General features: G+C 37.1%; 1 long non-coding RNA gene across 2 annotated transcripts; it reads right to left on the bottom strand.

Moving 5' to 3' along the window:
- Nucleotides 1–2,471: 2,471 nt before the first annotated feature.
- LOC140500554 (uncharacterized) lies at nucleotides 2,472–24,673 on the bottom strand. Of its 2 annotated transcripts, none has more exons than XR_011965788.1 (4): nucleotides 24,494–24,673; nucleotides 12,022–12,181; nucleotides 11,789–11,887; nucleotides 2,472–2,745 (listed from the first exon to the last, which is right to left on the bottom strand). It is a non-coding gene; the product is annotated as an uncharacterized lncRNA (long non-coding RNA). The 2 variants fall into 2 exon arrangements; XR_011965789.1 differs by lacking the exon at nucleotides 24,494–24,673 and adding an exon at nucleotides 23,570–23,640.
- Between the last annotated feature and the right edge of the window lie 363 nt (nucleotides 24,674–25,036).

The following is a 25,036-nucleotide window of genomic DNA, read 5'->3' as shown; positions in this document are numbered from 1 at the left end:
TTTACTTGTAAAAAATTTCATTCTTATCTGCTCTTAAAATAGTCACAGGATTGTAGAGCTGGAAAGGTTCCTGGAAATCCTGTAGTTTCATCCTCTTGGGTGAGAAAAATGAAACCCAAAGAGATTCAGTGACTGGCTCAGCATGAGTATACTCACAAGCCCTTTCTCTTACTACTGGGTTGACATAGGTGATTAGTTTACTGCCCTCATAACTTGTCTGGAGGCAGGTTATAAGGGAAAACTGAATTACATATTGTAAACTCTACAATCTTTGAAATTTTACCACTTCCTCTGACTAGACTTAGGTGCTCTCTCTTTCCTGAATCTTTATCACAATATTCTTTCTTGGTTCCCTTCCTATGTTCTCAGCGTGTATTGCTGGATCATTTTGGATTCCTCATCCACTATATATGGTTGTACCTTAGTATTCTGTCCTAGACTCCACTCCTTCCCTTTCTTTCCCTTCCCTTCCCTTTTACTTTTTTCTCCTCCTCTCCCCTCCTGCCCTCTGTATGACTTTCCTCATTTCCTCATGCCACCTCCTTTCCAGTTCTGCTTCATGTGTTGTTTTCCCCTATTTGAATTTAACTTCCTTGAGGGTATTGACTGTCTTGTTTGCTTGTATTTATATCCTCAGCAACTAAAGTAGCACAGTGCCCAGCACATAGTGAACATGTAATGATATACCTATATCTATATGATCTATAGCTATATATTATCTCTGCTTCTATCTCAAGGCCTTTCTTAAACCTACAAGATAGTCTGTTGTTGTTAGTCATCTTTCAGTGATGTCCAACTCTCCATGACCCCATTTTAGGGTTTTCTTAGCAAAGACACTAGAGTAGCTTGCTATTTCCTTCTCCAGCTCATTTTACAGAAGAGGAAACTGAGGCAAATAGGGTTCAATGACTTGCCCACAGTCAAATAGCAAGTAAGGGGCTGAAGTCATATTGCTCATCTTCTTGACTCCAGGGGTGGCACTCTATTCAAGGTGCCACCTAGCTATCCTCCTACAAGATAGAAGACTACCATTTTATGAATTATGTAATGAGAAAATTGCAAAATCTGTCTTGCCAATATCCCTTTCAGCCCAACATCTGATGAGATTCACAATGCTATCTGACAATGTGAGGAAACTGAAATTCACCTCTCTGCTTTTTCCCTGTCTCTGTTGCAGGATCAGGCAAACTCAACAATGCCAGAAGCCCCAAGAGGGCAATCCTGCCAGTAGAGTTGTCAAAGCAGCAACCACTCAGCCCCTGTCAACAGCATGGGGGCCAGTGAGTCCCAATACAAAATTAGCAGAAGGAAAAAAGGAATACCCTTGATGTTGAAAAATACAGTTCTGAACCCCTTGCGTCCTATCAACAAACTTCCTACCCTTTGTCAGTGTATGTTTAATGTGACCCCTTGTGAGGAGAAGGTGGCAAGTGGCAATCATTCAATTATATTCCAGGGTCATTAGAAGCTTTTCTTTAAAAGAATAAAGAGAAATTTCACTTACCAAATTTGTATTTTTTCTCCCCACATTACCTCCCCTCGCCCAACCAACAACAACGACAACTTTTAATAAATGTGTTTAGTAAAGCAGACCTAATTTTCACATTGGCCTGGTGCAAAACTGTTTGTCTCATTCCACATCCTGAATCCATCACTTCTCTTTCAGGAAATAGCATACATCATGATCAGCCATCTGAAATCATACCTGGTCACTGTGTTGGATAGTTATTGCTTCTTTACAATGTTGCCACTGTACAAGTTGCATTTATGAAAAACACTGGAGAACATAGGAATAAAGGGCATTTTCCACAAAACCTGAAACCATCAGCAAGTGTTGTATGCAATAGAGATAAGCTAGATGCATTTCCAATAAGATCAAGAGTGAAACAAAAATGTCCATTATCACCACTATTATTCAATATGGTACCAGAAATGTTAGTTGCAGCAATAAGAGAAGAAAAAGAAATTGAAGGAATTAGAATAGGCAAAGAAGAAACTAAGTTATCACTCTTTGGAGATGATATGGTGATATACTTAGAGAACCCCAGAGAATCAAGTAAAAAAACAAGTTCCATTTATGCTCAATTCAGTCAATTCAGTTCATCCACCTTTGGTGGCTCTGAGAGGGGGCAGCTAGGTGGTGCAGTGGATAGAGCACCAGTGCAGGAGTCAGAAAGACCTGAGTTCAAATCTCACCTCATATACTTGACACTCACTAGCTGTGTGACCTTGGGCAAGTCACTTAATGCCAATTGTCTCATCCTGGGTCATCTCCAGTCATCCTGATGAATATCTGGCCACTGGATTCAGATGGCTGTGGAGGAGAAGTGAGGCTGGTGACCTGTACAGCCCTTCCTCACTCAAAACAAAGTCAAGTGCAAGTTATATCATCATTTCTCTGATGGCATGGTCTTCTTCTGCAACGAAGGATAAACACATACACACACACACACACACACACACACACACACACACACACACACGGCTCTGAGAAGCTGTAATGGGCCGTGGCCACTTGGGCTAAACCAGATGGAAGGTGACTGACAGGTCTCAGACCCATTGGTGAGTTGGGGGGATAGTTACCTTAAATACATGGAGACTTCCCCCTGTAGATTTGGTAGATGAAAACAGTTTGTCCCAAAGGCCATGAAGGTGACCGAAGCAGGCACTGTGGAGTGCTTAAAACTTGGTCATATGAGGAAGATGATGGCCCGATTTTTGTCTTGCCACTGCATTTCAATGACTCTGGAAGAGAAAGTGAGACTCATAACTGTGCAACTCTTTCTCACTTAAATCTGGTTCAGATGCAAGCCAAGGCATCACTTGGATATCATAATTTCTCCTCAACAAGATGGCACAACTAAGAAAAAGAGGTATAGGTTTTAGTTTGTTGTAAGGAAAAGTTTCCTAAAAATGAGAATTGTTCACAAGTGGAATTGACTACTTTTTTCTTTTAGTTGTTAAATATTTTTTCCAATCATATATAAAAACAATTTTTACATTCTTTTTTTTAAAATGTTGAATTCCAAATTCTCTTCTGATTTCACAGCTATTTCAGTTCTTCCAAGGTAGTATGATCTAAAAAAGAGTATGATCACTGCTCTCCTGGCCTGTGGTCTAGTCTGTGAGCAGCTACATACACTCTTTTCTGCCCTGGAACTGTAACCAGCTTCCCAGCTCCCTTGTGGCCACAGACTGTGGAGTGCTAGTGTTCTTCCTCCCCCTGGGACTTTGTGTGGGAAATGCAAGAGTCTTGCACCAAATGCCAGCAAAGGGTCCCCAGTAATCTCCTGACCAGTTGTTCAATCTCCTCACCATCCCTGGGGCTAAGCTTCAAAGATCTCCACAGATACTCATGTCCCCAAAGCATGGCCTGCCACTCAGTTCACTCTCACTCCAATGAAACAGACCTTTCTAGCTGACCTTCTAAGTTGTCTTGGGCTGGAAAATTGTTGCATCCTGTCCTTTTATTGGTTCTAGAATTCCTATTGAGGTATTATTTTCAAGTTGCTTGGACAGGAATTTGGGAGACCTCAGGAGCCTTTAGTCTGCCATTTTGGAATGGACTAGTTTGAAAGATAATCAAGGATCTTCTTTACTAGAAGTCTTCAAGCAGAGACTGGATAATCACTTATAGGGAATGTCCTAATGGAAATTCCTGTTCAATATTAAATTACATGAACTCTGAGATCCCTTCATTCTTAGATTCAATTCAATTCAAAATTCTAACTATCTTCTTAGAACATGGGACATAAGTAGTACCTTGCAGGTGATTCTCTAAGGCACAATCTACCTAACAACTAAATAATAATGACCAGGACCACAAATTCACTGAGTACTCATAATCAAAGAAACCACTTGCAACACAACTAGTAATGCACGTGTCATCACAGATATATACATAGATGGCATATTGGTTTTAAAAATCAACTTAAAATAGTCCATCATCAGTAATGGGTTTCTAAGATTGGTAAGCAACTCTGGGGCTACTACCAAGGGAAAAATACCACCTTCACAACTCTAAAGGTAATCACCTATATAACTATCAGCATGGATAGAATAATAAAACAACTTACATTTATGTAAGTGAATATGTTCATTAAAGCTTACAAAACACTTTGCTACATGATCTTATGTGCTCTCCATGTCAATCCTTTAGGTGGGTACTACGCATTTTTGGAAATGAGGCTTTGAAAACTTAGGTGACTTGCCCAGGATCACACAATAAGAAAAAGTAGTAATAGGATAATCAAGGTTTCTGACTCTTGGCCTATAATTCTTTCTGTTATAGTTCTTTTTTAGAGTATGAAGCTTAGAAGATTCCTCAGCAGCCATCTAGCCTAACTCTTGCCTTACAAGAATGTCCTAAATAACATTCCTAATGAACAACCAATCTATATTTTGCTTGAAGGAGATGCCCTATTAGGTTCTTTCCAATTCTGACGCTATGATCTTCTCACTGAAACCTACCACTTTTATAGGCATTTCATTCCATTTTGGGGATAGCAGTATTTCTTAAATTTCTATGATGTGCCAGGAGCAGTACTATGGATTGGACATGGAAAGAAAGACAAAAGAAAGGCAAAAACAACATCCCTGCTTTAAAGAACTCATATTTCAATGGAGGAGATAGTACGTAAACAATTATGTACATATACAACATATTTATATATCAACATCTATACTTATAACTCTCTAGATTGTATGTGGGTACAAGCAGTGGATTTGGAGTCAAGAAGACCTGAGTTCAAATCTACCCTACTGGCTATTTGATGCTAGTGATTTAATCTCTCTGTATCTCAGTTTCTTCATTTATAAAATAAAGGTAATAGCACCTACGTCAAGGTGTACTGTGAAGATCAAATGAAATAAAATGAATTTGCAAATCTTACAGTATTATCTCTATAAATTATTATTATGATTAATTATTATGAACATATATATATATATACACACATATATACATGTATAGAGAGTGTAAATGGGAGGTGATCTTAGAGGGAAGGTACTGGGGGAAGAGTAAGGAATGGAAAAGGCCTCTTGAAGAAGGTGGGATCTGAGCTGAGTTTTGAAGGAAGCCAGTAAAGCCTTGTAATTGTTAAGAAAATTTTCCTTTCTACCCTCTTTTCCTACTTCTGCATCACACAGTCTTTCTAGATTTCCTAGAAGCAACACACAACAATATTCCCTTACGCCATTTTGAGGGAGCTCACAAAATAGAGAGAATCTACCCAAACACAAACAAAGGTGGACTTGATCCAGAGTGTGGGAAGGAGAGGTTTTCCAGTCACACCTGCCCATATAGAGAAGGATTCTGTTAGCTGTGGAGCTGTTGAATATGTGTTGGTATAAATATACCCCTACATTTTAATATAGCATAAACTGGAGAGGGAAGCGCCTAGAAATGGATGATTCAAACCGGGTGAATTTGTTCTTCATTTTTGCAGTCTTGCAATATCATTTCCCACGAATACTGCCTTTCAAAGATCATTTTTCTAGAACTGGCATTAATTCAATGAATGAAACAAATCCTTGTCCCTGGAAATAAGTACACGTGAATAAGTTGTAGATGGTATTGGTGTCAGTTTTCAAGTTTTCAGTTACAGGCAACTTGTTACGAGTTTGTGCGTGCATGTGTGTGTGTGTGTGTGTTTGTTTGTGTGTGTCTGTGTGTGTTATGTGTATGTGTGTGTATTCCATTCTGAATCTATAGCAACAATGCTTTGAAAAACTCAATGGGAAAAGATGACAGTGAGAAATTAGAAATATGTGCTTATAGGAATATTTAAAGGTGATATTGTTATGTATTGGTCACAGACGACTTGTGTTGTTGTTGTTGAGTTGTTTCAGTCATTTTCTACTTTTCATGGCCCCATTTGGGGAAGAAGGGTGTTCCTGGTTCTAAACTCAGTGCTCCATCCACTGTACCACCTACCTGCCCCTAGGTAGCACAGTGGAGAAAGCTCCAGGTCGGGAGTCTGGAAGACCTAAATACAGATCTGTCCTCAGATGCTTATTAACTGTGACCATGAGCAAGACACTTAACCCTGTTTGCCTCACTTTCTTCATCCATAGAATGGCCTGGAGGAGGAAATAGCAAACCTCTCCAGGGTCTTTGCTAAGAAAACCCCAAGTGGGTACACAAAGAGTCAGACATGAATTAAAAGACTGAACAATATCGTGCTTAATATACTAAGCTCAGTGCTGAGCATATTAGAATATAACCCTTTATTATTTCAGATCTGACAAATCGAGAAGGGATCCTTTGAGCCAGAATTTATCTTTATGTTTGCATTTGGCACACACACACACACACACACACACACACACACACATACACACACACAAAGGTTTGATAAACACAGTACTATTAATAAAATCTCCAGGAAGACTAATATACTTAAAACAATAAACTTTCCAAATTACTATGAACAAGAGTGTGAGTTACCATCGATCCATATGAATTTTTCATAGGACATCCACTTGGTATCATTCTATAATAGTTTGTAAAACTGTTTACACCTGAAAATAAAACTCTTTTAAATAGTAAATGCCTGTCATGTAAGTTAAATCATAAATTTTGTTTGATGATTTAACTTTTTAATTGAATTTTTTTTAATGAGATCTAATCATCTTTTTCCTATGAAATTTGGGGTTTTCATTCCTCCAAGATAACTTGACATTGCAACACAAGATGTGCAATTTCTAGAAATAGGGACTGTACAAAAACAGTTTTCTCTCTGCCTTGGAGATTAAATGAATAAAAGGTGGCAAGGGAAGAATTGTATCTGAGTCAAGCAGGAGCAGGCATTGAGGGGAGGAAGTGAGGATCCTGGACTTAAGGATTTGTATTGATTCTTGCTGATGAAGGGGTGGGAGGGCAGCCTGTGATTGACTAAGTGGAAAAAGGGGTTTTCTCCCATTATTAGTGCCTTCCTTGATTTTGAGACATGGACAGTTCTTAGAATTAAATTTGAGAATTAATTAATAAATTAATTCTTTGAATTAATTAGTATTCATTTTGAGAGAAAAAAGATACCAAATATCCCTTGTTAACAAACTAATAATGACATTTACCACTAATGTTTGTATCCCCAGTCTGCAGTGTAGTGAAATGGGGGGAAGATATTTTTAGGAGGGGAAGTCCATCTTGTCAGGGGCAGCTTGGTGGCACAGTGAATAGAGTTCTAGGCCTGGAGTCAAGAAGATCTGAGTTCAAAGTTGGCCTTAGGCACTTATGAGCTGGGGAAGTTACTTAACCCTGTTTGCCTCAGTTTCCTTAGATGTAAAATGAGCTGAAGAAAGAAATGAAACCACTCCAGTAACTTTGCCAAGAAAACCCCAAATGGGGTCACACAGGACTGAAAGCACAACAGTTGTTATGCTTTTGGTTAGTTTGGGGATTCCAAGGTATCATACAAGGAAGCCCAGGGTATAAGACTGAATCAGCAAAGATAAATTAATGATATCTAGCTTTATTGAGGAGAAATACAATAAAGATAGGATATGCAGAGCATATTGCACACCACTTGGGTGGAATTGTCCAGGAAACTGATAAAATCTTGTGTAAGTTCTTATCTGGCTGAAGCAGAGACAGGCATTAAGGGAATGGAGTATTGATTGGACTTGCTGTTAAGGGGGTGAGGTGAGTCTGACTATGGGACTAAGTGGGGAAAAAGGGCTTTTTCTCATTAGTGCAAACTTTAACTTTGAGATTGTGACAGAGGTTTTGGGTCTCCTTAGTGAATCCTCCTTTACAGGCCAGGGAAGCAACTGAGGTCTTATACCATCCAAGTTCATAATGTTTCTCAAATCTTTCCAATAACCTCAGCTCCAGAACTTCTCCTCTCATTGTATGCACGTATGTATGCATATAGCAGATCTGAGATCCTGTTAGGGTCCTAGAAACCAATTCAGTTTCATCATTCTAGAACCAAAATACATGTTTCCAGTGTCATGACTAATTGGTCTCTTTATGATAGCTCATATCTCTATAGCACTTTGCAGCTTACCGACTATATAGTGACTGTATGCTTCTACTCGAAACCTTTTCTGATGCTCCTACAGCTTTACACTCCTCACCATCACTATACTTACCTGAAAGAATATAAAGGTCAGAGACTTTTATTTTCTTGTCCCTTTCCTCACCCCCAAGCACAATGCCTAGCACATGATAAAAGTCTAATCACTATTTGTTAATTAATTGATCTCTTGGTCACTTAAAAGCATTTTCCTCCTAACAATTATATGAGGTAACCCAAGTATTATGACCATCACCCACCCTAAAAAGATCCGAGATTTTTTGTGTTAGTGGGTTTTATTTTCTTAATGATCAGTCTAAATAGGGCTAAGGGGATTTTTTTACCAAAAGCTGGACCATAAATGTCCCAGGAGAAAACAGTGTCTAGCTCCTAAAACAAAAGAGTTCAAGGCAGTGTTCTGGCTTGAAAGTCTCTATAAAGCCAGAGCAGGATCTCCATTGTCAAACCCAATAGTTTACTGATTAACAAGTAATAGTAACATCCTTGTGTGAAGTCATGGGTGGGTTGTCAGTATGTGGATTCCCCCCAAGGAGAGGCTGATTATCCTCTGGGATACAAATAACCCCTTAAACACTGGCTCTAACCATTTGATTCATAATCCTCCCTGTGGGGAACTTTGATTTAACTGCTGAATAGAATGTTCAGTCAGGGACTGGACTTTTAACCACTGGATTTTAGCTTCAGAGTTAACAGTTTCCGTTAGGAGGATTAGAAAGGGCCACTCTAAACACTGCTGGGGCTGGGTCTCCATTGAGTTTCTGAGCAAAAACAACAGCATTCTTGTATCACTGTCTTTATAAACCATCTGGAAATTAGAAAATGAGCTAGGATCTTCCATTATGTACTAAGATAGAAGTAAAACAAGATGGACTGAATGAAGTTGAGCACTGCATACCCTGCTCAGATGGCGAGTCATGAAGCAGAAAGAATGCATGCTGGATTTGGAGAGACCTGGATTTGAATCCTGATTGCCAGCTGCTTAGCTGAGCGATCTCAGACAAGTCACTTGAATTCCCTGGGCATTAGTATTCCCTCATGTAGAATGGAAATAATAATACCTGCACTGCCCATGTCACAAGATTGTAGTTAAAAATTCCCTGTATAAACTTTGGAGTGTTATAGCAAAGTGAGTTATTATTATAAGTGGGAGGAAAATTTCAGCAACCACCAGGGGATGATGGATAATAGAAGTCACAGGGCAGGGCTGATTCTCTTGAATATGGAAGTAATTTCTGTAACGGCTGCTCCGTGGCATTTGTGTCCACTTGGAACTCCCCAGTGAAAGCTCCAAGTTTCATATGAAAAGGAAATGGAGGGAGGGCACTTTTAGAGGGACTAGAAAGCCTAATTGCTAAGAATAATTATACTAACAACTCTAGGAAGCCCTCAGCTATTTGTGGTTTTGGGGATACAGGGACATAATAGAAAAAAAATAGATAATCCTTCCAAATTTATCAGAATCACTATTTTTTAACCTCATCTTCAAACTTTCCAGCCCATCCCCCCATCCCCAAGCTGGAAGAACCTTTCTCTGCCCTTATTTAGAGGAGACTAAGATTTATTTAGGTTAATTGATTTACCCAGGCTCACATATCTAGTTATCCTTTGATATGAGATTTGCAACATTTCCTGATTTCAAGGCCACAATATTATCCATAATTTTTAGGATAGTAATATAGAGAATACAGTAGATGTCTAAATAGGTTCAGTTGGATTGTAGAATATCAAGGAATATTCTCTTTGTTCAAGATAGAAGAAAAAAAAATAATAATAGCTACTATTTGTAAAGTGCTTTAAGATTTACAAAGCACTTTCCAGATATGATCTTCTCTGACCTTCATAACAACCCTATGAGGTAGGTGCTGTTACTGTTCCCATTTTAAAGAAACAGAGTTTGAGAAAGATTATGTAAATTTCCCAGTCACATAGCTAGTCAGATTTCCTGACTCCATGTCCAACAAAATCTACTTTTCCATCTATCAGTCTCAAAAAAGTCTAAGTAGATTAAAAAATGAATGGAGGGGTGTGATGGAACATTTAGGAACATCACTTTGTTAAATTTTCATCGTGGACATTCGCACCTCAGAAATATGCAAATATATCACATCAGGGCTTGGTTATTGTTCAAATGACTGTCTAGGCTTAAGAAAGGGATAGAGAAAATGGCAGATCAAACTTGAAGATGTGTTGTATATGTTCCTCCCTCCTTCCCTCTTTGGTAAATGGGTTGTTGATCATTTTCCACCATGTCACTGGCTGGAAGAGACCTTCTAGATTGTTTAATCCAATCTCCTCATTTTAGATGAAAAAACTAGGCACCCCCAATGGTAATAAGGCCACACAGTACATGGCAAAACCATGATTTGAACCCAGTCTCTCAGATTCTGACTCTTCAACCCTTTTAGCTGAACCATCCATTAATTACAAGCTAAACACCAATTGTAACAATATTTGAAATACAATAGGTAAGAAAAATGTGTCTTGCCAATAAAGGGAATGACGAAGTATTATATTCAGTGTATAAATTAAACCAGCTAATTGGAGACCAGCCATAATCCTTGATCTATTAACCTTGAAAACAAGACAGTATTTTTTTAATCACTGTAGGGCTTCACAGAAGTTGAATTCATGCAGACCGTTAGCAGAATAACTGCTCCAAGGACAAATGGGAGAAAAGTGGGGGTGGGGAGGAGAGTCACATTTGCCTTACAGCAGTGAAATCTTAATATGCATCTATGAAAGTAAATCGACTTCATTCTTCCTTTTCACCACAGTTTGGGATACTTTCTGCAAGTTTCCAAGCCCTCTAACTGAAAAAATATTAATGAAACCAAAGAATTGAGCCATTGCTCCAAGACCACTGAAAAGAAATGAAATAATATGAAATAAAACTGGTGATCTCTAGGGTCATGACTGATCTGAAAGTAGAGGATGAGAGGTATGGGCCTAGGACAAAAAAGATTCTAGGACGAATCAATTGTTTCACTGACCCACCACCACACAAGCAAAAGGAGAGTTTGTTCACTTACTGCTGAATGAAACTTCAGCTCTCCACACATCAGGAGGAAGCGTGCTTCATATTTTAGCCGTCTGGAAATATTAAAGCTCAGATAGAAGATCTTTTCATTTTTCTTGAAGAACAAATTGCAGTTCCTTCCTAAAACTGTGCTTCTTTGGGTGAAGCAGATATCACAGAGACAGAGATGAGTCTTATAGAAAGGCAGGCTTTCTCAAGTATCCATAAAACTTGCCTTTTAAAAATCAAAAAAGGTCATGCATTTATACCATTATATTGTTCCATTGCAGGGAAATATTAATAGCTAGCATTTATACAGCATTTTAAAGTTTGCCGAATACTCAACATTAACTCGGTTCATCCTTGCTATTATAATTTTGTTGCTGTTTAGTTGTTTTCAGTCACATCTGACTCTTTGTAATCCCCTCTGGAGTTTTCTTGGCAAAGATACTGGAGTGGTTTGCCATTTCCTTCTCCAGCTCATTTTATAGATGAGGAAACTGAGGCAAACAGGGCTAAGGTACTTGCTTAGGGTCACACAGCTGAGAAGTGTCTGAGGCTAAACTGGAACTCTTATCTTCCTGACTCCAGACCCGTTGATCTATTCAGCTGTTATATCATTGGTCCTCTTCAAAATGAAGAATGAACAACATTTACATATAGGCATAATAATTACTCCTATTTTACAGAAGAAAAAAATTGAACTTGTAAAGCAGTTGAAATAACTCACTCAGGGTCATACAGCTAATGTCAGAGGTGAGATTCCAATCATCTTTCTGTATCCAAATTCAGCACTTTATCCACTACTTCCTGGGGTGCTTGGAGTGACCTGGAGGGGAAAATATCCTTAGTTCCTAAGTAGGATTTTTATCATTTTTAAAAATTGAAACAAGTATTTATGAATTGATTTTTAAATATTACTACGTATAGGCATTGTTCTAGACTTCGGGAATACAGAGATACCTGCTAGATCTTTTTGGGGTTTTTTGTTCTTGTTGTTGATCTTTCCATGAGATAATTAATTAGAAAAATATTTCTTGGCAGTCTGAGGATCTTTCAAAATCTGGCATCAAATGTCTGATCGCTCCAAAACTAGACATCCAGGATGACTTTGCAAAAGCAACTAGGGCACAAAGAAATTTGAAAGGTCAGAGAAATATTCTTAACTTTTTCAGGAGAATTCATTCATGCTTGTCATCAAGAAATGATTATCTCTGACACAAATTCAACTTTGAGAGGGCAACTACTGATAGGAAAGAATGAACTGGGCCTTCTCTAACAAAGCGTTAGTGGGGTGAGCATATTCTCAACATAAGATGTTGTTGATAAATGGCTTTTTATTCCAACTGTGCTCAGAGTTCACAAATCAAGTCTATCAGAGAGAGATGAGCCATTCAATTCAACTTTATTCCTTTGTTAATATTAACAATTCAGTTGATGGATCATTGTACTTTTCCTTATTTAGGGGAATTTATTCCTAAAAAATATGAAGCTTTCACCATGACAACATAATATCCACATAAGGCAACAGATTCATTGTCAAACTAGCAGAAAATATTGAAGTTAGCCTTTCCTACCCTTCACGGTTACAAATGACTCCATCTGCTAAAACTGGGGTAGAATTTCTGATACCTAAGATGGGACAAAAATGTCACTGCATAAACCAAGACTTCCCCAAAGCGATCATTCATGAGAGTTTTGTCTGGTTCCACTGCGAGATTCACATGTTCTCCCTGAATAAGAATTTCATGCCTTTCAAAATAGTACCAGCATTAGTAATGATTCCACTGTACAAGATAAAGACCATTTTTGAAATCAGAAAAAATACTGTGCACTTGGCATAAGAAAATTCCACTCATATTACCAACTTCCGTTTAGAGAAGCTGGCTATATACTCATCTTTAACTGCTGCTGCCTTTGAGGATTTGTCTGCCTAAATACTCAGAAGAGCCAGGAAAAACAGCTGTCTCTATCCAAAACATATGTCTATCTGGTAGTTGAGTAAGCCAGAGAGCTTTAAAATAAGCTTTCTGTTTTATACTGGTTTTTTTTTCTGGAACATTTTCTTAAAAGGCTGTGACAAAACTTTTAGAAGTGAAAGAAATTATAATGTACCTGTGGAAGAATATCTAAAAGCTCAGGCAACAAGCCTGAGAATGCATTTACTGGAACCTGAAATATATGTCTACTTTGCCTTTGATATGAATTCTTAGACTTCGGGGGGGAAAAAATACATATACACACACATACACACATATGTATATGTACATATGCACGCACATATGCATATATATAGATGTACATATATGTACCTACACACATATGTGCATGCACATATTTACGCATTTGTGTATTTGTACGAACATAAATAATACCTACATATACATATACAGCACATTATATTGTTCATGTATTTTATGTATATTTTAAAGGAATGGGAAGATCTCTGTCTTCATTAATAGGCCTATGTAGCCTGCTTAAGCCACATGGAAGCCTAAGCCACATGAGTCTGAATCACATGAAGCCTCTGGTGGGAGCAGGTGCAGAATGGGTGGATCAAGAAAGGTGGAATAGAACTGGGAGGAAGTTGGTGAGGGCTGTTGGGGCAGAGGAGAGAGAGACACAGGTAGGCACAACTAGTGTTGTGAGGCTGGTTTTGTAGCAAGGCCCACACCTTTTGCTAATTTCTAATGAGGCACTGGGTCAGGAGTGTCCTGATGCCCTCCGGCTCTGAAGAGTGTATATATTCTCTGAGGTAAGGTTGTGCTTTGGGGCCTTACTCTTTGGAAGAAGGTTCATGTGCCAGAAGAGGCTCTGCGTAGCTGTTAAGGAGCCCTCCTCTGGCTTTGAAAAGCCAAATGTTGGTGCTTCTCTCTCTGGTAACTATGTATGTATGTAATGGTCAGATAGTTGCATTTGTCTACTGATCTGTGATGTATGTGCTTATGGTCAGATGGTTGGAAGCCCTGTCTGTTGGCCTTTATTTCCTCTGCTTGTCTTTTCTCTCTTGGTGAATGCAGTTAAAGAAGGTTGTTGAACCCCCGGAAGTTGCTATCCTTTTTGAAAAGCAGATCCAAGAACCTGTGCCAGCAGACCATGTTGCGTTCACCAGGATGCTTGCTGATACATACACATATCTACTTCTTGCTGCTCAGTCTTTCCAGTTATATCTGATTCTTCGTGACCCCATTTGGGGTTTTCTTGGCAAAGATATTGGAGTGGCTTGCCGTTTCCTTCTCTAGCTCATTTTACAGATGAGGAAACTGAGGCAAAAAGGATTTAGTGGCTTTCCACTGCACAGATACATTAAAAAAAAAAAAACTTAGAAAGTTTTTTTTTTTTTAGTAATATTTAAGAACTTGAAGAATTACCTTGTAGAAAGCGTGTGAAACTTGCTCTGTTTATCCTTAAAGAGCAGAGCTAGGAGCTTTGCAATAGAAGTTACAGAGAGGTAAATTTTGCCTGAAGCCAAACACATTGGCTATTAAGTAAACCTTTGATGAACAGTACATTTTCCCAAATCTAGCCTTGACTGTAGTCGATAGGTTTTCAAAGGGCTTTGTCTTAGTCCACTGAAGTATTTTTTTCTCCTACACTTCTTAGATATATTAGATATATTAGATATATTTCTGAATATTCTGATATGTGACATGGTTCAAAGTCAGGTTGCAGAATTGCATCTACATTTGAGAATTTCTGCAATCCCAGGACAATTCTACTTCTTGGTATAAAAAAAATTTATAATAGCTCATTATTCTCTAAGATAAGACTTCCAGACTCATTGGAAGTAAAAGGAAAAAAATAAATAAACCTTTTATATTGATGGTTTTTTTAGTCCATTAATTCCCAGATCATACAGGCTCACCTCAACTTTGGACAATAGTTTTGCTGTAGCCTCGAAAGGAAAAATAGATTTCATGAGTAAAAATTACCTCTTTCCAACCTTCAGTACTCCAGTCTTCGTATTATCTTACCCATAGCAAGTATTTTTTTCTTCATAACATCAGTTAGCATCTACTTTTAAAAAATTTATTTTCTTGCTGTTATTTCAAAGTTAAGAAGCCTCTATCTTTGTAATGGAATCAGTGACATCTTCACACATCTGTGTGTGTATGTGTGTGTGTGCACGCTTATGGATGAACCGTTGTGAATGTGGAAACAATAATCACTAAATGTGCTAGTTGCTGAGGATACACAGTTAAATAGCTTTTGCTGCCAAAACAAAAATATTATCTACAGACAAATAAACATATTATTTGCTTATAATTGTGTTATGCCAATATAATAAAAATGTCAACCTAAATTAAAATGAAGATTCAGCATTATATCAAACCACTAAATATGTGCTTTATAGAATCATAAAAAATGATACACTATTCATCTGGAGGATGAAAAAGTCAAGAATCTAAAGGGAAATAAATTTTTAAGTGGAATGGAAGATTCCTAGCAATATCAGATTTCAAAGTATACTGAAAATCTATAATAAAAGACAAAAACAAAACAGACCTTGCCTTTAAAGAGTTTACATTCTATTGGGAGGATATACATATACACATATGCATATGCATGTATATACATACAGTGAGAATATGATGCAATATGTGTGGTTTTATATATGTCATACATATGATACATACTTGACAATGCACATACCTATGAATATATATGCATATGTATATATAGATATGTGTATATATCTATCTATCTATCTATCTATATATATATATATATATATATATATATATATATATATATGTATGTCTATCTAAGTATCTATCCTTTCAAAGTAATTCCAAAAGAAAAGAGGTAATAACTTGGGAAATTTGCAAAAACTCCATTATAAAGCGTGACACCTTAGTTGTACTTTAAATGATTCTATGAAGTGGGAGGCAAGGGCAATATGTATTCCAGGAATGGGGGAACCACTTCTGCAAAGACATAGGGGATGGCATTATGACAAGGCAGTTTACTGACAGCTTCCCATGTAGATGTGACCAAACAGCCATCTCAAGAGATATTATTTTATCATAAAATCTCAAATTACTTAAAGCTGTCAACAGTTCTCTTTCTTTTTTCTTCTTCAGAGAATTCTAAGGCTTATTTTTCCAAACATTTTCTAAGTCTTATGGTTTGAAAGCTGTCTTGCTTAGAGTCAGAAACTATTTCTTAAGTCTTAGATTAATTTCCAGGAAAATCTCTCTTTAGAAGCCTACCCACACCCCCACTGGGTCTTCCTCATGGTTCTTTGGAAATTTATAGATGAGTTCAAAACATGAAGAGTATGGGGGGCTCGCTAGATTTTGAGAAGAAGGGGGCTGTTTCCATCAAAAAGCAAAATCTTATTCCTAACTCTAGAAAACCCTGTTCCAAGACTCTCCACCCCTCCTTTTATTCAAGGCTCATTTCACATTCATTTTCAGCTACCTTCAATTTGAATGCTCAAATAGGCTCCAGGAGAATATAAATTTTGTCTAATCCTATAAAACAAAAGCCAAACATATATTTCGTTCTCACTTCAAAACTTCAGTTTGATATTTGAGCCTTACTTGGTACTTTTTGGTCTCCTTTGCTAAGCCCATTTTTCCATCAGAAGCAGTATTAAGAAAAAGATAGCCCCAGGATAAACCATAGCTGGGAGAATTTGATCATCATAGACAACACATCCAGTACCTCCAGCTAAATTGTTGGCCTAACTTACTGAGGACTGTCTATTTCTCCTTCCTAGATCCACTGACCAGTCTCTAAATAAGGGTTCTGTTTATTTTGGCTGCAAAGTCCTGCCTAGAGAGAGAGGAGGAAAGCCAATATTTCCTTCTGTGAAATGAATTGCATTAGTCTTTTCAGACTTTTGTTGTATGGGTGAGTTGTAGCTAGGGTGGTTGTGCACAGACAGTAAATCTAACTATATTATTCCCACATTAATATTTTCCGGTGTAAAATGTTCAGATTTCAATGCTCCCTTGAAAATTTTTAAGGATCATGTTTCACAATTCCTTTTTTTTATCCCTTTTTAGAGCATTTCCTTTTCAGGGTCACCTCGGAAAACAACAAATCTGAGTTTTACTTTGAATTTACAAAGCAAGAATACCAGAATATTAAAAGTAATGGCTTTGCTGCTATGATGCTCCTTTTTCATGAGTAATGTCGAGTTTCTCAACCAGAAAAAAAAAAATTTGAGAAGGTCACTTAGAACTGAATTCTGAATTCATATTTGGACTGAGGCATTACGGGTGTGACTATGATGCTTTCTGGCCTTTTATTTTAGAATAGGATGCTTTATATTTTGTTTTGTTTCTCATGAGGAACGTGAGAAACTTCTCATGAGAATATGAGAAGGTCTAGTCAATATCAACCATGAGAAAATTGGTTATAAGTTTCCAGGCAACCACCATGTTAAAAGAAGTGGTTTCACTCCTTCTTCCCAAGAGCAGTTGCTGATTAGCGGGTTCCCTGGGTTCAAATTTTCTCCTTTAGGGGACAGTACTATTGTACATTTAGTTACTTAATTTTTTTACTCTTGTTCAATTTTTCATTCTGAAACATAACCATTTTCAAAGTTTAAACCAAGAAGGCCTATTTTTTCATTTTTAACATTCATTTTTAAAACATTTTGAATTCCAAATTCTCTCTATCCCTTTTGCCCCCACCCTTCCATTGAGAAAATAAGAAATATGATGCCCATTATACATGTGAAGTCATGCAAAATATATTTCCACATTAGTCATAAAACATAACATTCTAACAGCTAAAGAAAGTTCTATTAAGAAAGCACGAAGACTCACATATAAGACCGTTATTCCTTTCTTTTCTTTTTCTCTTCTTTCATAGTATAAAATCTAATAGTAGCCAGCTCATTTGATTTTCACAGCAGCTCTATTGGATTTCATTATTATTCCCATTTCACAGATGAGGAAACTGACAAATAGAGAAGGTAACTTGCCCATGGTTCCATCATTTGTAGGTTTCTGAGGCACGACTGAATTCAAATCTTCCTGACTACAAGTTCCTTGCTATATCCACTCTGCCATCTAACTGCCTAATACTGTTCGCTATCTGTCCTTTATTCTTGAAGAGGACCAGTTACATCAGGAGGGTGATATTTTGACTTGCTTGCTTAGATACATGTGTGGCTGAAACAAGTCTCTGGATCTCAGTTTCTTCATCTGCAAAATGGAGATGGAAGAACTAGATGGCCTCTGAAGTCTCTTTTCTTAATTTAAGATTCAATACTCTGAAGAAGAGCATTTGAACCTGATAATCTTCCATTGTTTTGGCACTGGATAGATAAAGAGTTCTCTGGTTTGTAAAAATATTTTTTCTTTTTCTTTAGGTTGTAACATCTGATTTGTGTAAAATAAAATTGGAAATTGAGAGGTTTCCATCAATTGGGGAAAGGCTGAACAAGTTGTGGTATATGAATATAATGGAATACTATTGTGCTATGAGAAATGATGAGTAGGTAGACTTCAGAAAAACCTGGAAAGACTTATATGAACTGATGCTGACTGAAGATAGCAGAACCAGGAGAACATTGTGCACAGTAACAGCAACATTGTGCGATGTCTAGCTTCAATAGACTTGACTGTTCTCAGCAATGCAAGGATCTAAGAAAACTCCAAAGGACTCCAAAAGAAAATGCTATCCATATCCAGAGAAAGAGCTATGGAGTCTGAATGCAGATTGAAGCATGCTATTTACTCTTTTTTCTGTTCTTTTGTCTTTTTCTTCTTTCTTGTGGCTCCTCCCATTGGTTCTAATTCTTCTTTACAATATGATTAATGTGAAAATATGTTTAATATGAATGAATATATGTAGAGCCTATATTAGATTGTGTGCTTCTTTGGTGAGAGAGGAAGGGAGGGAAAGGAAGAAAATTTAAAACTCAAAATTTTAGGGAAGTGAATGTCACAAACTAAAAAAAAATAAATTTAAAAAATAAAGGCAAAATATCAATCTGAATCAGATTAGAGAAAGAATTGTGGAGAGCAATGTCCTCAATGATGCTACTTTTTTAGACACCAAAAACAAGTGCATATTAGTGATTAAAAAAAGAAATGCTACTAAGGATTATTATTTCATATGAAATATAAATATGAAAATTATAAAGGATTTTATCAATAAATATCTGCATAAATACATCATTTTTATTATGTGAGATTTATCTGTGTTGTTATAAAATGTAATAAATTATTTTATTTGAATAAAATACAAACTAAGAAAATTATTCATGTAGAATATTTTGTAAAAAGTGTGTGTGGGGGGGTACTGTTACAATCTTCTATGTAAAAGAAGATACCACTACCAAAGTTTCACTGCCTTAGAGAGCTCCCAAACCTCTATAAATATTTTGTTTCCAAGGCATTGAATACAGAAGAAAATTATTAAAATTGCATATTTGTATTCCCTCTCCTGTAGTTCACAAGGAGGATTCACAGTAGATCCTAGAATTTGGAGGTGAGAATGTGCAGAACTCAGGGCTCATCTGGGGATTGTTGCAAGTCTCCATCATGCTAGAGGCAGAGGTGGTGGGATGGGGGCTGAGGATTGGGGATCAACTTTTGTCCCCTGAAGTGCAGTCAGATGAGTTGTGCAGTAGATAGCATGCTGGCTGTTAGGAGGACCTGTGTTCAAATTTGGCCTCAGATATTTACTGACTGTGTGACCCTGGTCAAGTCATTTAGCCCTATTTCCCTCAGTTTCCTCATCTGTAAAATGAGCTAGAGAAGGAATGATAAACCAATCCAATATCTTTGCCAGGAAAACACCAAATGGGATTGGTAGCAAAGAGATGGACTTGACTGATTGAGTGAACAATGACAAAAGAGAACAAAAAAAGAAGGGTCTGGTTTGTAACCTATTCTAGTTCTTTACACAAGGAGTGATACAAAGGGAAAATCTCAGAACAGCCTCTATTGCTTAATACCTATGTGACCTTGGACTACATTGGACCAGTCCCTTAGCCTCCAGGAGGTTGTTTCCTCACCTGAAAAATGAAGAAATTGGACTTCTCTATAAATACTTTGTAGAACGCCAGTTGGAGTTCTGTAATTATAGGACCCAATTTCAGGAAGTTGTCATATTTCACTTTCAGATAACTTCAGATAGCTCTTTTCCTCTGCCCCACCATGGTGGGTCACATTCCTCAGAATACAACACTGATGGATGAAATCCGGATAACCCAAATGGAATTGAGGACCTATCTGAAGGGTCTCTCAGGCATAATCACCAAACATATGCCCTTGGTGTCCTTAGTCAGTTCCTACAGCAAGGACTCTCAGGCATTTTACTGAACATATGCCCTTGGTGTTCTTAGCCAGCTAGGCACTGAATGTTTCCCTGGTTCCACAACTACTAGATGGACCTGTGACCTTTCAGAGTCCATCTGACAACTTGAACCCTTTGCCTAGTCAGCTTCCCAATTCTATTTACTCCATTCTTAACTCTTTTGAATAATTGGGATGTGAAAGCCTAACATCATTTTGAGCTCCTCAGATCCTCTTGATGTGAGTTGTAGGAACATAGATTTAGAGCAGGAAGGGACCCCAGATGATAGCTCATCCATTCATTTTGGAGGCCAATGAGGTTACTCTCAGAGTAGCATAGGTAATGTCAGAGACTGGATTTGAATCCAGGTCTTCTGAATTCAGAACTTGTACTTTTCTTTCTGTGTCATGATGCCTTCATTCAGAATGTACTAATTACATCAATCTGTCTTCCTACCTTACCCTTTGAGTATGCTGTAAACTCTAGAGGACAAGAAAATATTTCCTTAGCCTTCTCTTGGTCCCATCTCTCTTTCTAAGGCCTTGGATGGTAGTGATGTGGTAAAGCAATATGCAACAGGTCAGATTTTATACCTGAAAAGTAACTGTTAGACGAAATTAATCATTCCTAATTCCATGTAAGCTTAGAGAAAGGTCTTTAGTGGAGCACACCAGGGATCTCTGTTTGGCTTTGTGTTTTTTAGCATTTTTAACCAATGATTTAGACAAAGGTAAACAGTATAATACTCATATTTGATGCTAATACAGAGCTATAAGGGACAGTTAGCATATTGAATGACAGAGTCCACATCCAAAAATATCTAGGCTGAATTTATCAAGATGAAAAGTGATAGAGATAAATGTATAGTCTTACAATTTAAAAGGAAATGAGAATTTACTAGTTATGGTACTATATGTTTTGCAAATATTATCTCATTTAATTCTCACAACCATCCTGGAGGGTAGATGCTGTCCTAATTTTTATTTTACAGTTAAGAAAACTGAGACACACAGAGGTTAAGTGACTTGACCAGGCTCACACAGCTTGCAAGTATCTGAGGCTAGATTTGAATTCAGATCTTTCTAACTCCAGGTCTAGGGCTCTATTTATTGTGAAAGAAATGAGAGTTAATATTTATCCTCAAACTCAAAAAGTTTTGAAGGGAGTTACTGATTCTGGGTACAGACATAATCTGTACCCAGAAGTATGGAAAAGATGAATGAATTTTAGTTCTCCTAATTCATTTTGGAATAAGAACTGGAGAATAATGAGAATAGTGCTACTCTGTGAGTCGTTAACAGTTGCCTAAGAGACCCCTTTTTGTGTGCCAGCACAAGTGTAAGGAAAATTACTAGCTTGGAAGTGTGTTGATTAGCACCAAGACATGATGACCTGAGCAGTCTATTCTAAAAAACTGATGCCACTTCCCTGAGAAAGCAGTAGTGGTGGTGGCAGAGGCAATAGCAGTGCCAGTAACAAGGGAAGTAGCCATGGCTGGGGCATAGTGAAAATTAACTGGCAACTACAGACCTAGAATGGAGTGACAACAGAGAGATGGAGCTTCCAAGCCTCAGTAGGGGCAGCATCTAGTCAATCTCAATGATAGAGCAATGGAGTGAATTCCTAGACCATGCCTAAGAGCTATGGGTGCTTGAGCTGAAGAGCTAGAAGGCATCCAATCACAATGGGAAGGGAACCTTGTCCTTCATTCATTCTGTGAGTCATCTAGACAGTTTAGCTCCTAAGGAAAGTAGAATCTACAAAAGAAAGAGTTTTCAGTCTTTTCAGCACCTAGTTTTTTTGTTTTCTTTTCTTTTTCCCCCATCTGGTTGGAAGGTGGGGGAATCATCTCAAGTTTGACACTATACTTATGCATCAGCACTGTGCATCTCCAGGGAAAGCTGACCTTTTGAGAGGGAAATTTTTCCTTGGCTCTATGTGCTCTGGTAAAAATCCTTATCATAATCTTTGATAAACTCATTATATTCTCTCTGCCTTATTAGTCTGAAGCTGTCAAGGAAACAGAAGATACACAGATGAGAGTTAGAAATGAACTAAAGTCAGATATTTCCACAAGAGCCCTGGGTGGAAGTCTGGATCTGTGAGTTCAGTAACATAGGGGAATCCTGGTGAGGAAACTCTATCTTTGCAAATGAACAACTGTTCTACAGTTTATAGCGTGAGTCAGAATAGTATGGTAAGAGGGCCAAAATTTGGCATGCCACCTGTTTATGTATAGCCTATAATATAAGATTTTATTTTTAAAATTTTAAATGATTGAAAAACATCAAGAGAACAATAATATTTTGAGACATGTAAAGCTCATAAAATTCACATTTCAGTGCCCATAAATAAAATCTTTTTGGAAGAGAGCCATTCTCATTTTTAATGTATTGCCAATGGCTGCTTTCTCACTAAAAGATAGCGCTGAGGAGATATAATAGAGACTGTGGCATGTATGAAACTCCCATGGTTTCACATTGCTACTCAGGGCACCTCACGTCACAGGGACTCCATTACAATTCATTAATGTTTCCCGTACCACATATATGACCATACTGTGATATTTTATGAATTTTTTATTAGCATTGCATATCCAGAATGGAAAATTAAGAGAAGAAGATGAAAGTTTCATTATGATATCTGAGCTTCAGGACAAGAAAAACATTTATTTTTCTGAATGCTAAGAACCACCATCAGCCATTAACACTGAATGCTGAATGACTAGAAATTAGATTTTGCCGTTGACTTGATTAAATTTCTTAGTGAATTCTACATAAAGTTATATGTTAAAACAGCAATTATCCATGAAACTTCTACTTTGCATGGCTAATATGAACATATGTTTTGCATGACTTAACATGCTTAATCAATATCATATTGCGTGTATTCTCAAGGGACAGAGAAGGGGCAGGAGGGAGAAAAATTAGGACTCATTTTTTAAGGTCATTTTTTAAATGACATTGGGAAATATATAATAAAATAATTAAATATATTTACAAAAAACCCTTATATTTTGAAAAAAGCCAATGTGATGACACCAGATATTGTTTGAATCATAAGTAAAGTCAAGTTGCTTTATCCACTTACCTTGTTATCAAAAGGTAGGATAAGAGTTGGGATTTACATTCCCACACAAATTTGAGGTGGCTATATTTTTTATCTGATCTCAAAATATAATTTTAATAGAATTTTTCAGACCTTAATGCAAATACAAAAGAAATGTCCTTATTTCAAATTCATGTACCTGTGCAATTGAAGGGCTTCTAACTCATCTTCTATTGGAAGTGATTAATCTATAATATAATGATAGTTTCTAAAAAGTAGAAATAAAGAGAAGAATCTAATAGAATGCTATAAATATCTTCTAAGCAATGAATATGCTCAATTAAAATCATGTGCTTGTGTATTGATATCAATATTTGGCAGTTTCTATCTGCGTGAAAAGACATTTTCAAATATCAAACACATAAAATCTTATTACAGATCAACATTAATAAGTGGACATTTGCAAATAATTTTATAACACTAACTTTGAGCTCCAATAAAGCAGAATGTTATCCCCCAAATAAGTCCTTTTTTCTCATTAGCATATCTGCATTACAAAAAATTGTATCCCATCATCATCATCATTCTTATAGTTTCAACTTCATCAATAAAATTTTGTGAATTTTCTTTTCTTTTATTATATAAGTTCCTATATCGTTGGATTTGCCCCTTGGTCTGCAAAGCCTAAAATATTTACTGTGTCTTTATATAAAAAGTTTGCCAACCCTTGACTTATAGTTTTGAAGAATGGCCTGGGTCATGGAGAGGTTAAGTGATTTGTCCAAGGTCATACAACTAATAGGTGTGAGAGCTTGAACTGGAAGCCAACTCTTTCTGACTCTAAAGACAGTTCTTCATTGACTACAAGTTGTCAATTCTCTCTCTTTCTCTCTGTCTGTCTCTCTGTCTCTCTCTCTCTCTGTCTCTCTTGCTTTCTCTCTCTCTCCATACATACATATATAGACATGTGTCTACATGCATGCACATATATATGTATATACATATATACTTTTTATTTTTATTAGCAAATTCCCAAAACTGAATCTCCTCTCCCTGATCTTAATCAACACAAAGGTGATAGAGTGAGAGATCTGCAGTTAGGAAGACTGCGTTCTAGTCTTACCTCAGACTCTTACTAGTCTTGAGATGCCTCAGTTTCCTCAACTGTAAAATGGGAACAATAATAGCATCTGTGTCTCAGGGTTGTTGTGAAGATTAGATGAGATAATTTTAAAATGTTTTGCAAACCTTAAATAGAAATAGAAACATTAGTTATTATTACTAGTAGTAGTAGTATTAGTAGCAGTAGTAGTAGTAGTTTGAATAGGTTATTTACTATTAAGGTTTCATCAAAATGCTTCCCATCGTTATTTATTTCCCCCTGGAGTTGCCTCAAATATCGTTTCTGATATCGAAAATTTGTCAGTGTCCATTGATAAGCATTAGAACCCTAAGATTTCCATATTATATATGGTTAATGCATAGCTTAGCAGAAAAAGGCAATGTCAGAGCTAGAAAGAATCTTTACAATTATCTCATCCAATTCCTACCTTAAAAGATGAGAAAGTTGAGTCCAAAGGAGTACAATAATATGCCTATGGTCACATTGATACTTCAGCACTCAGATTTTTTTCTCTTTACTCTTTAGATTCCAAACAAGTCCTCT

Source organism: Notamacropus eugenii, chromosome 4, assembly GCF_028372415.1.
Source record: "Notamacropus eugenii isolate mMacEug1 chromosome 4, mMacEug1.pri_v2, whole genome shotgun sequence".
Taxonomy (NCBI): Eukaryota; Metazoa; Chordata; class Mammalia; order Diprotodontia; family Macropodidae; genus Notamacropus; species Notamacropus eugenii.
This window is presented reverse-complemented; position numbering and strand designations above follow the sequence as displayed.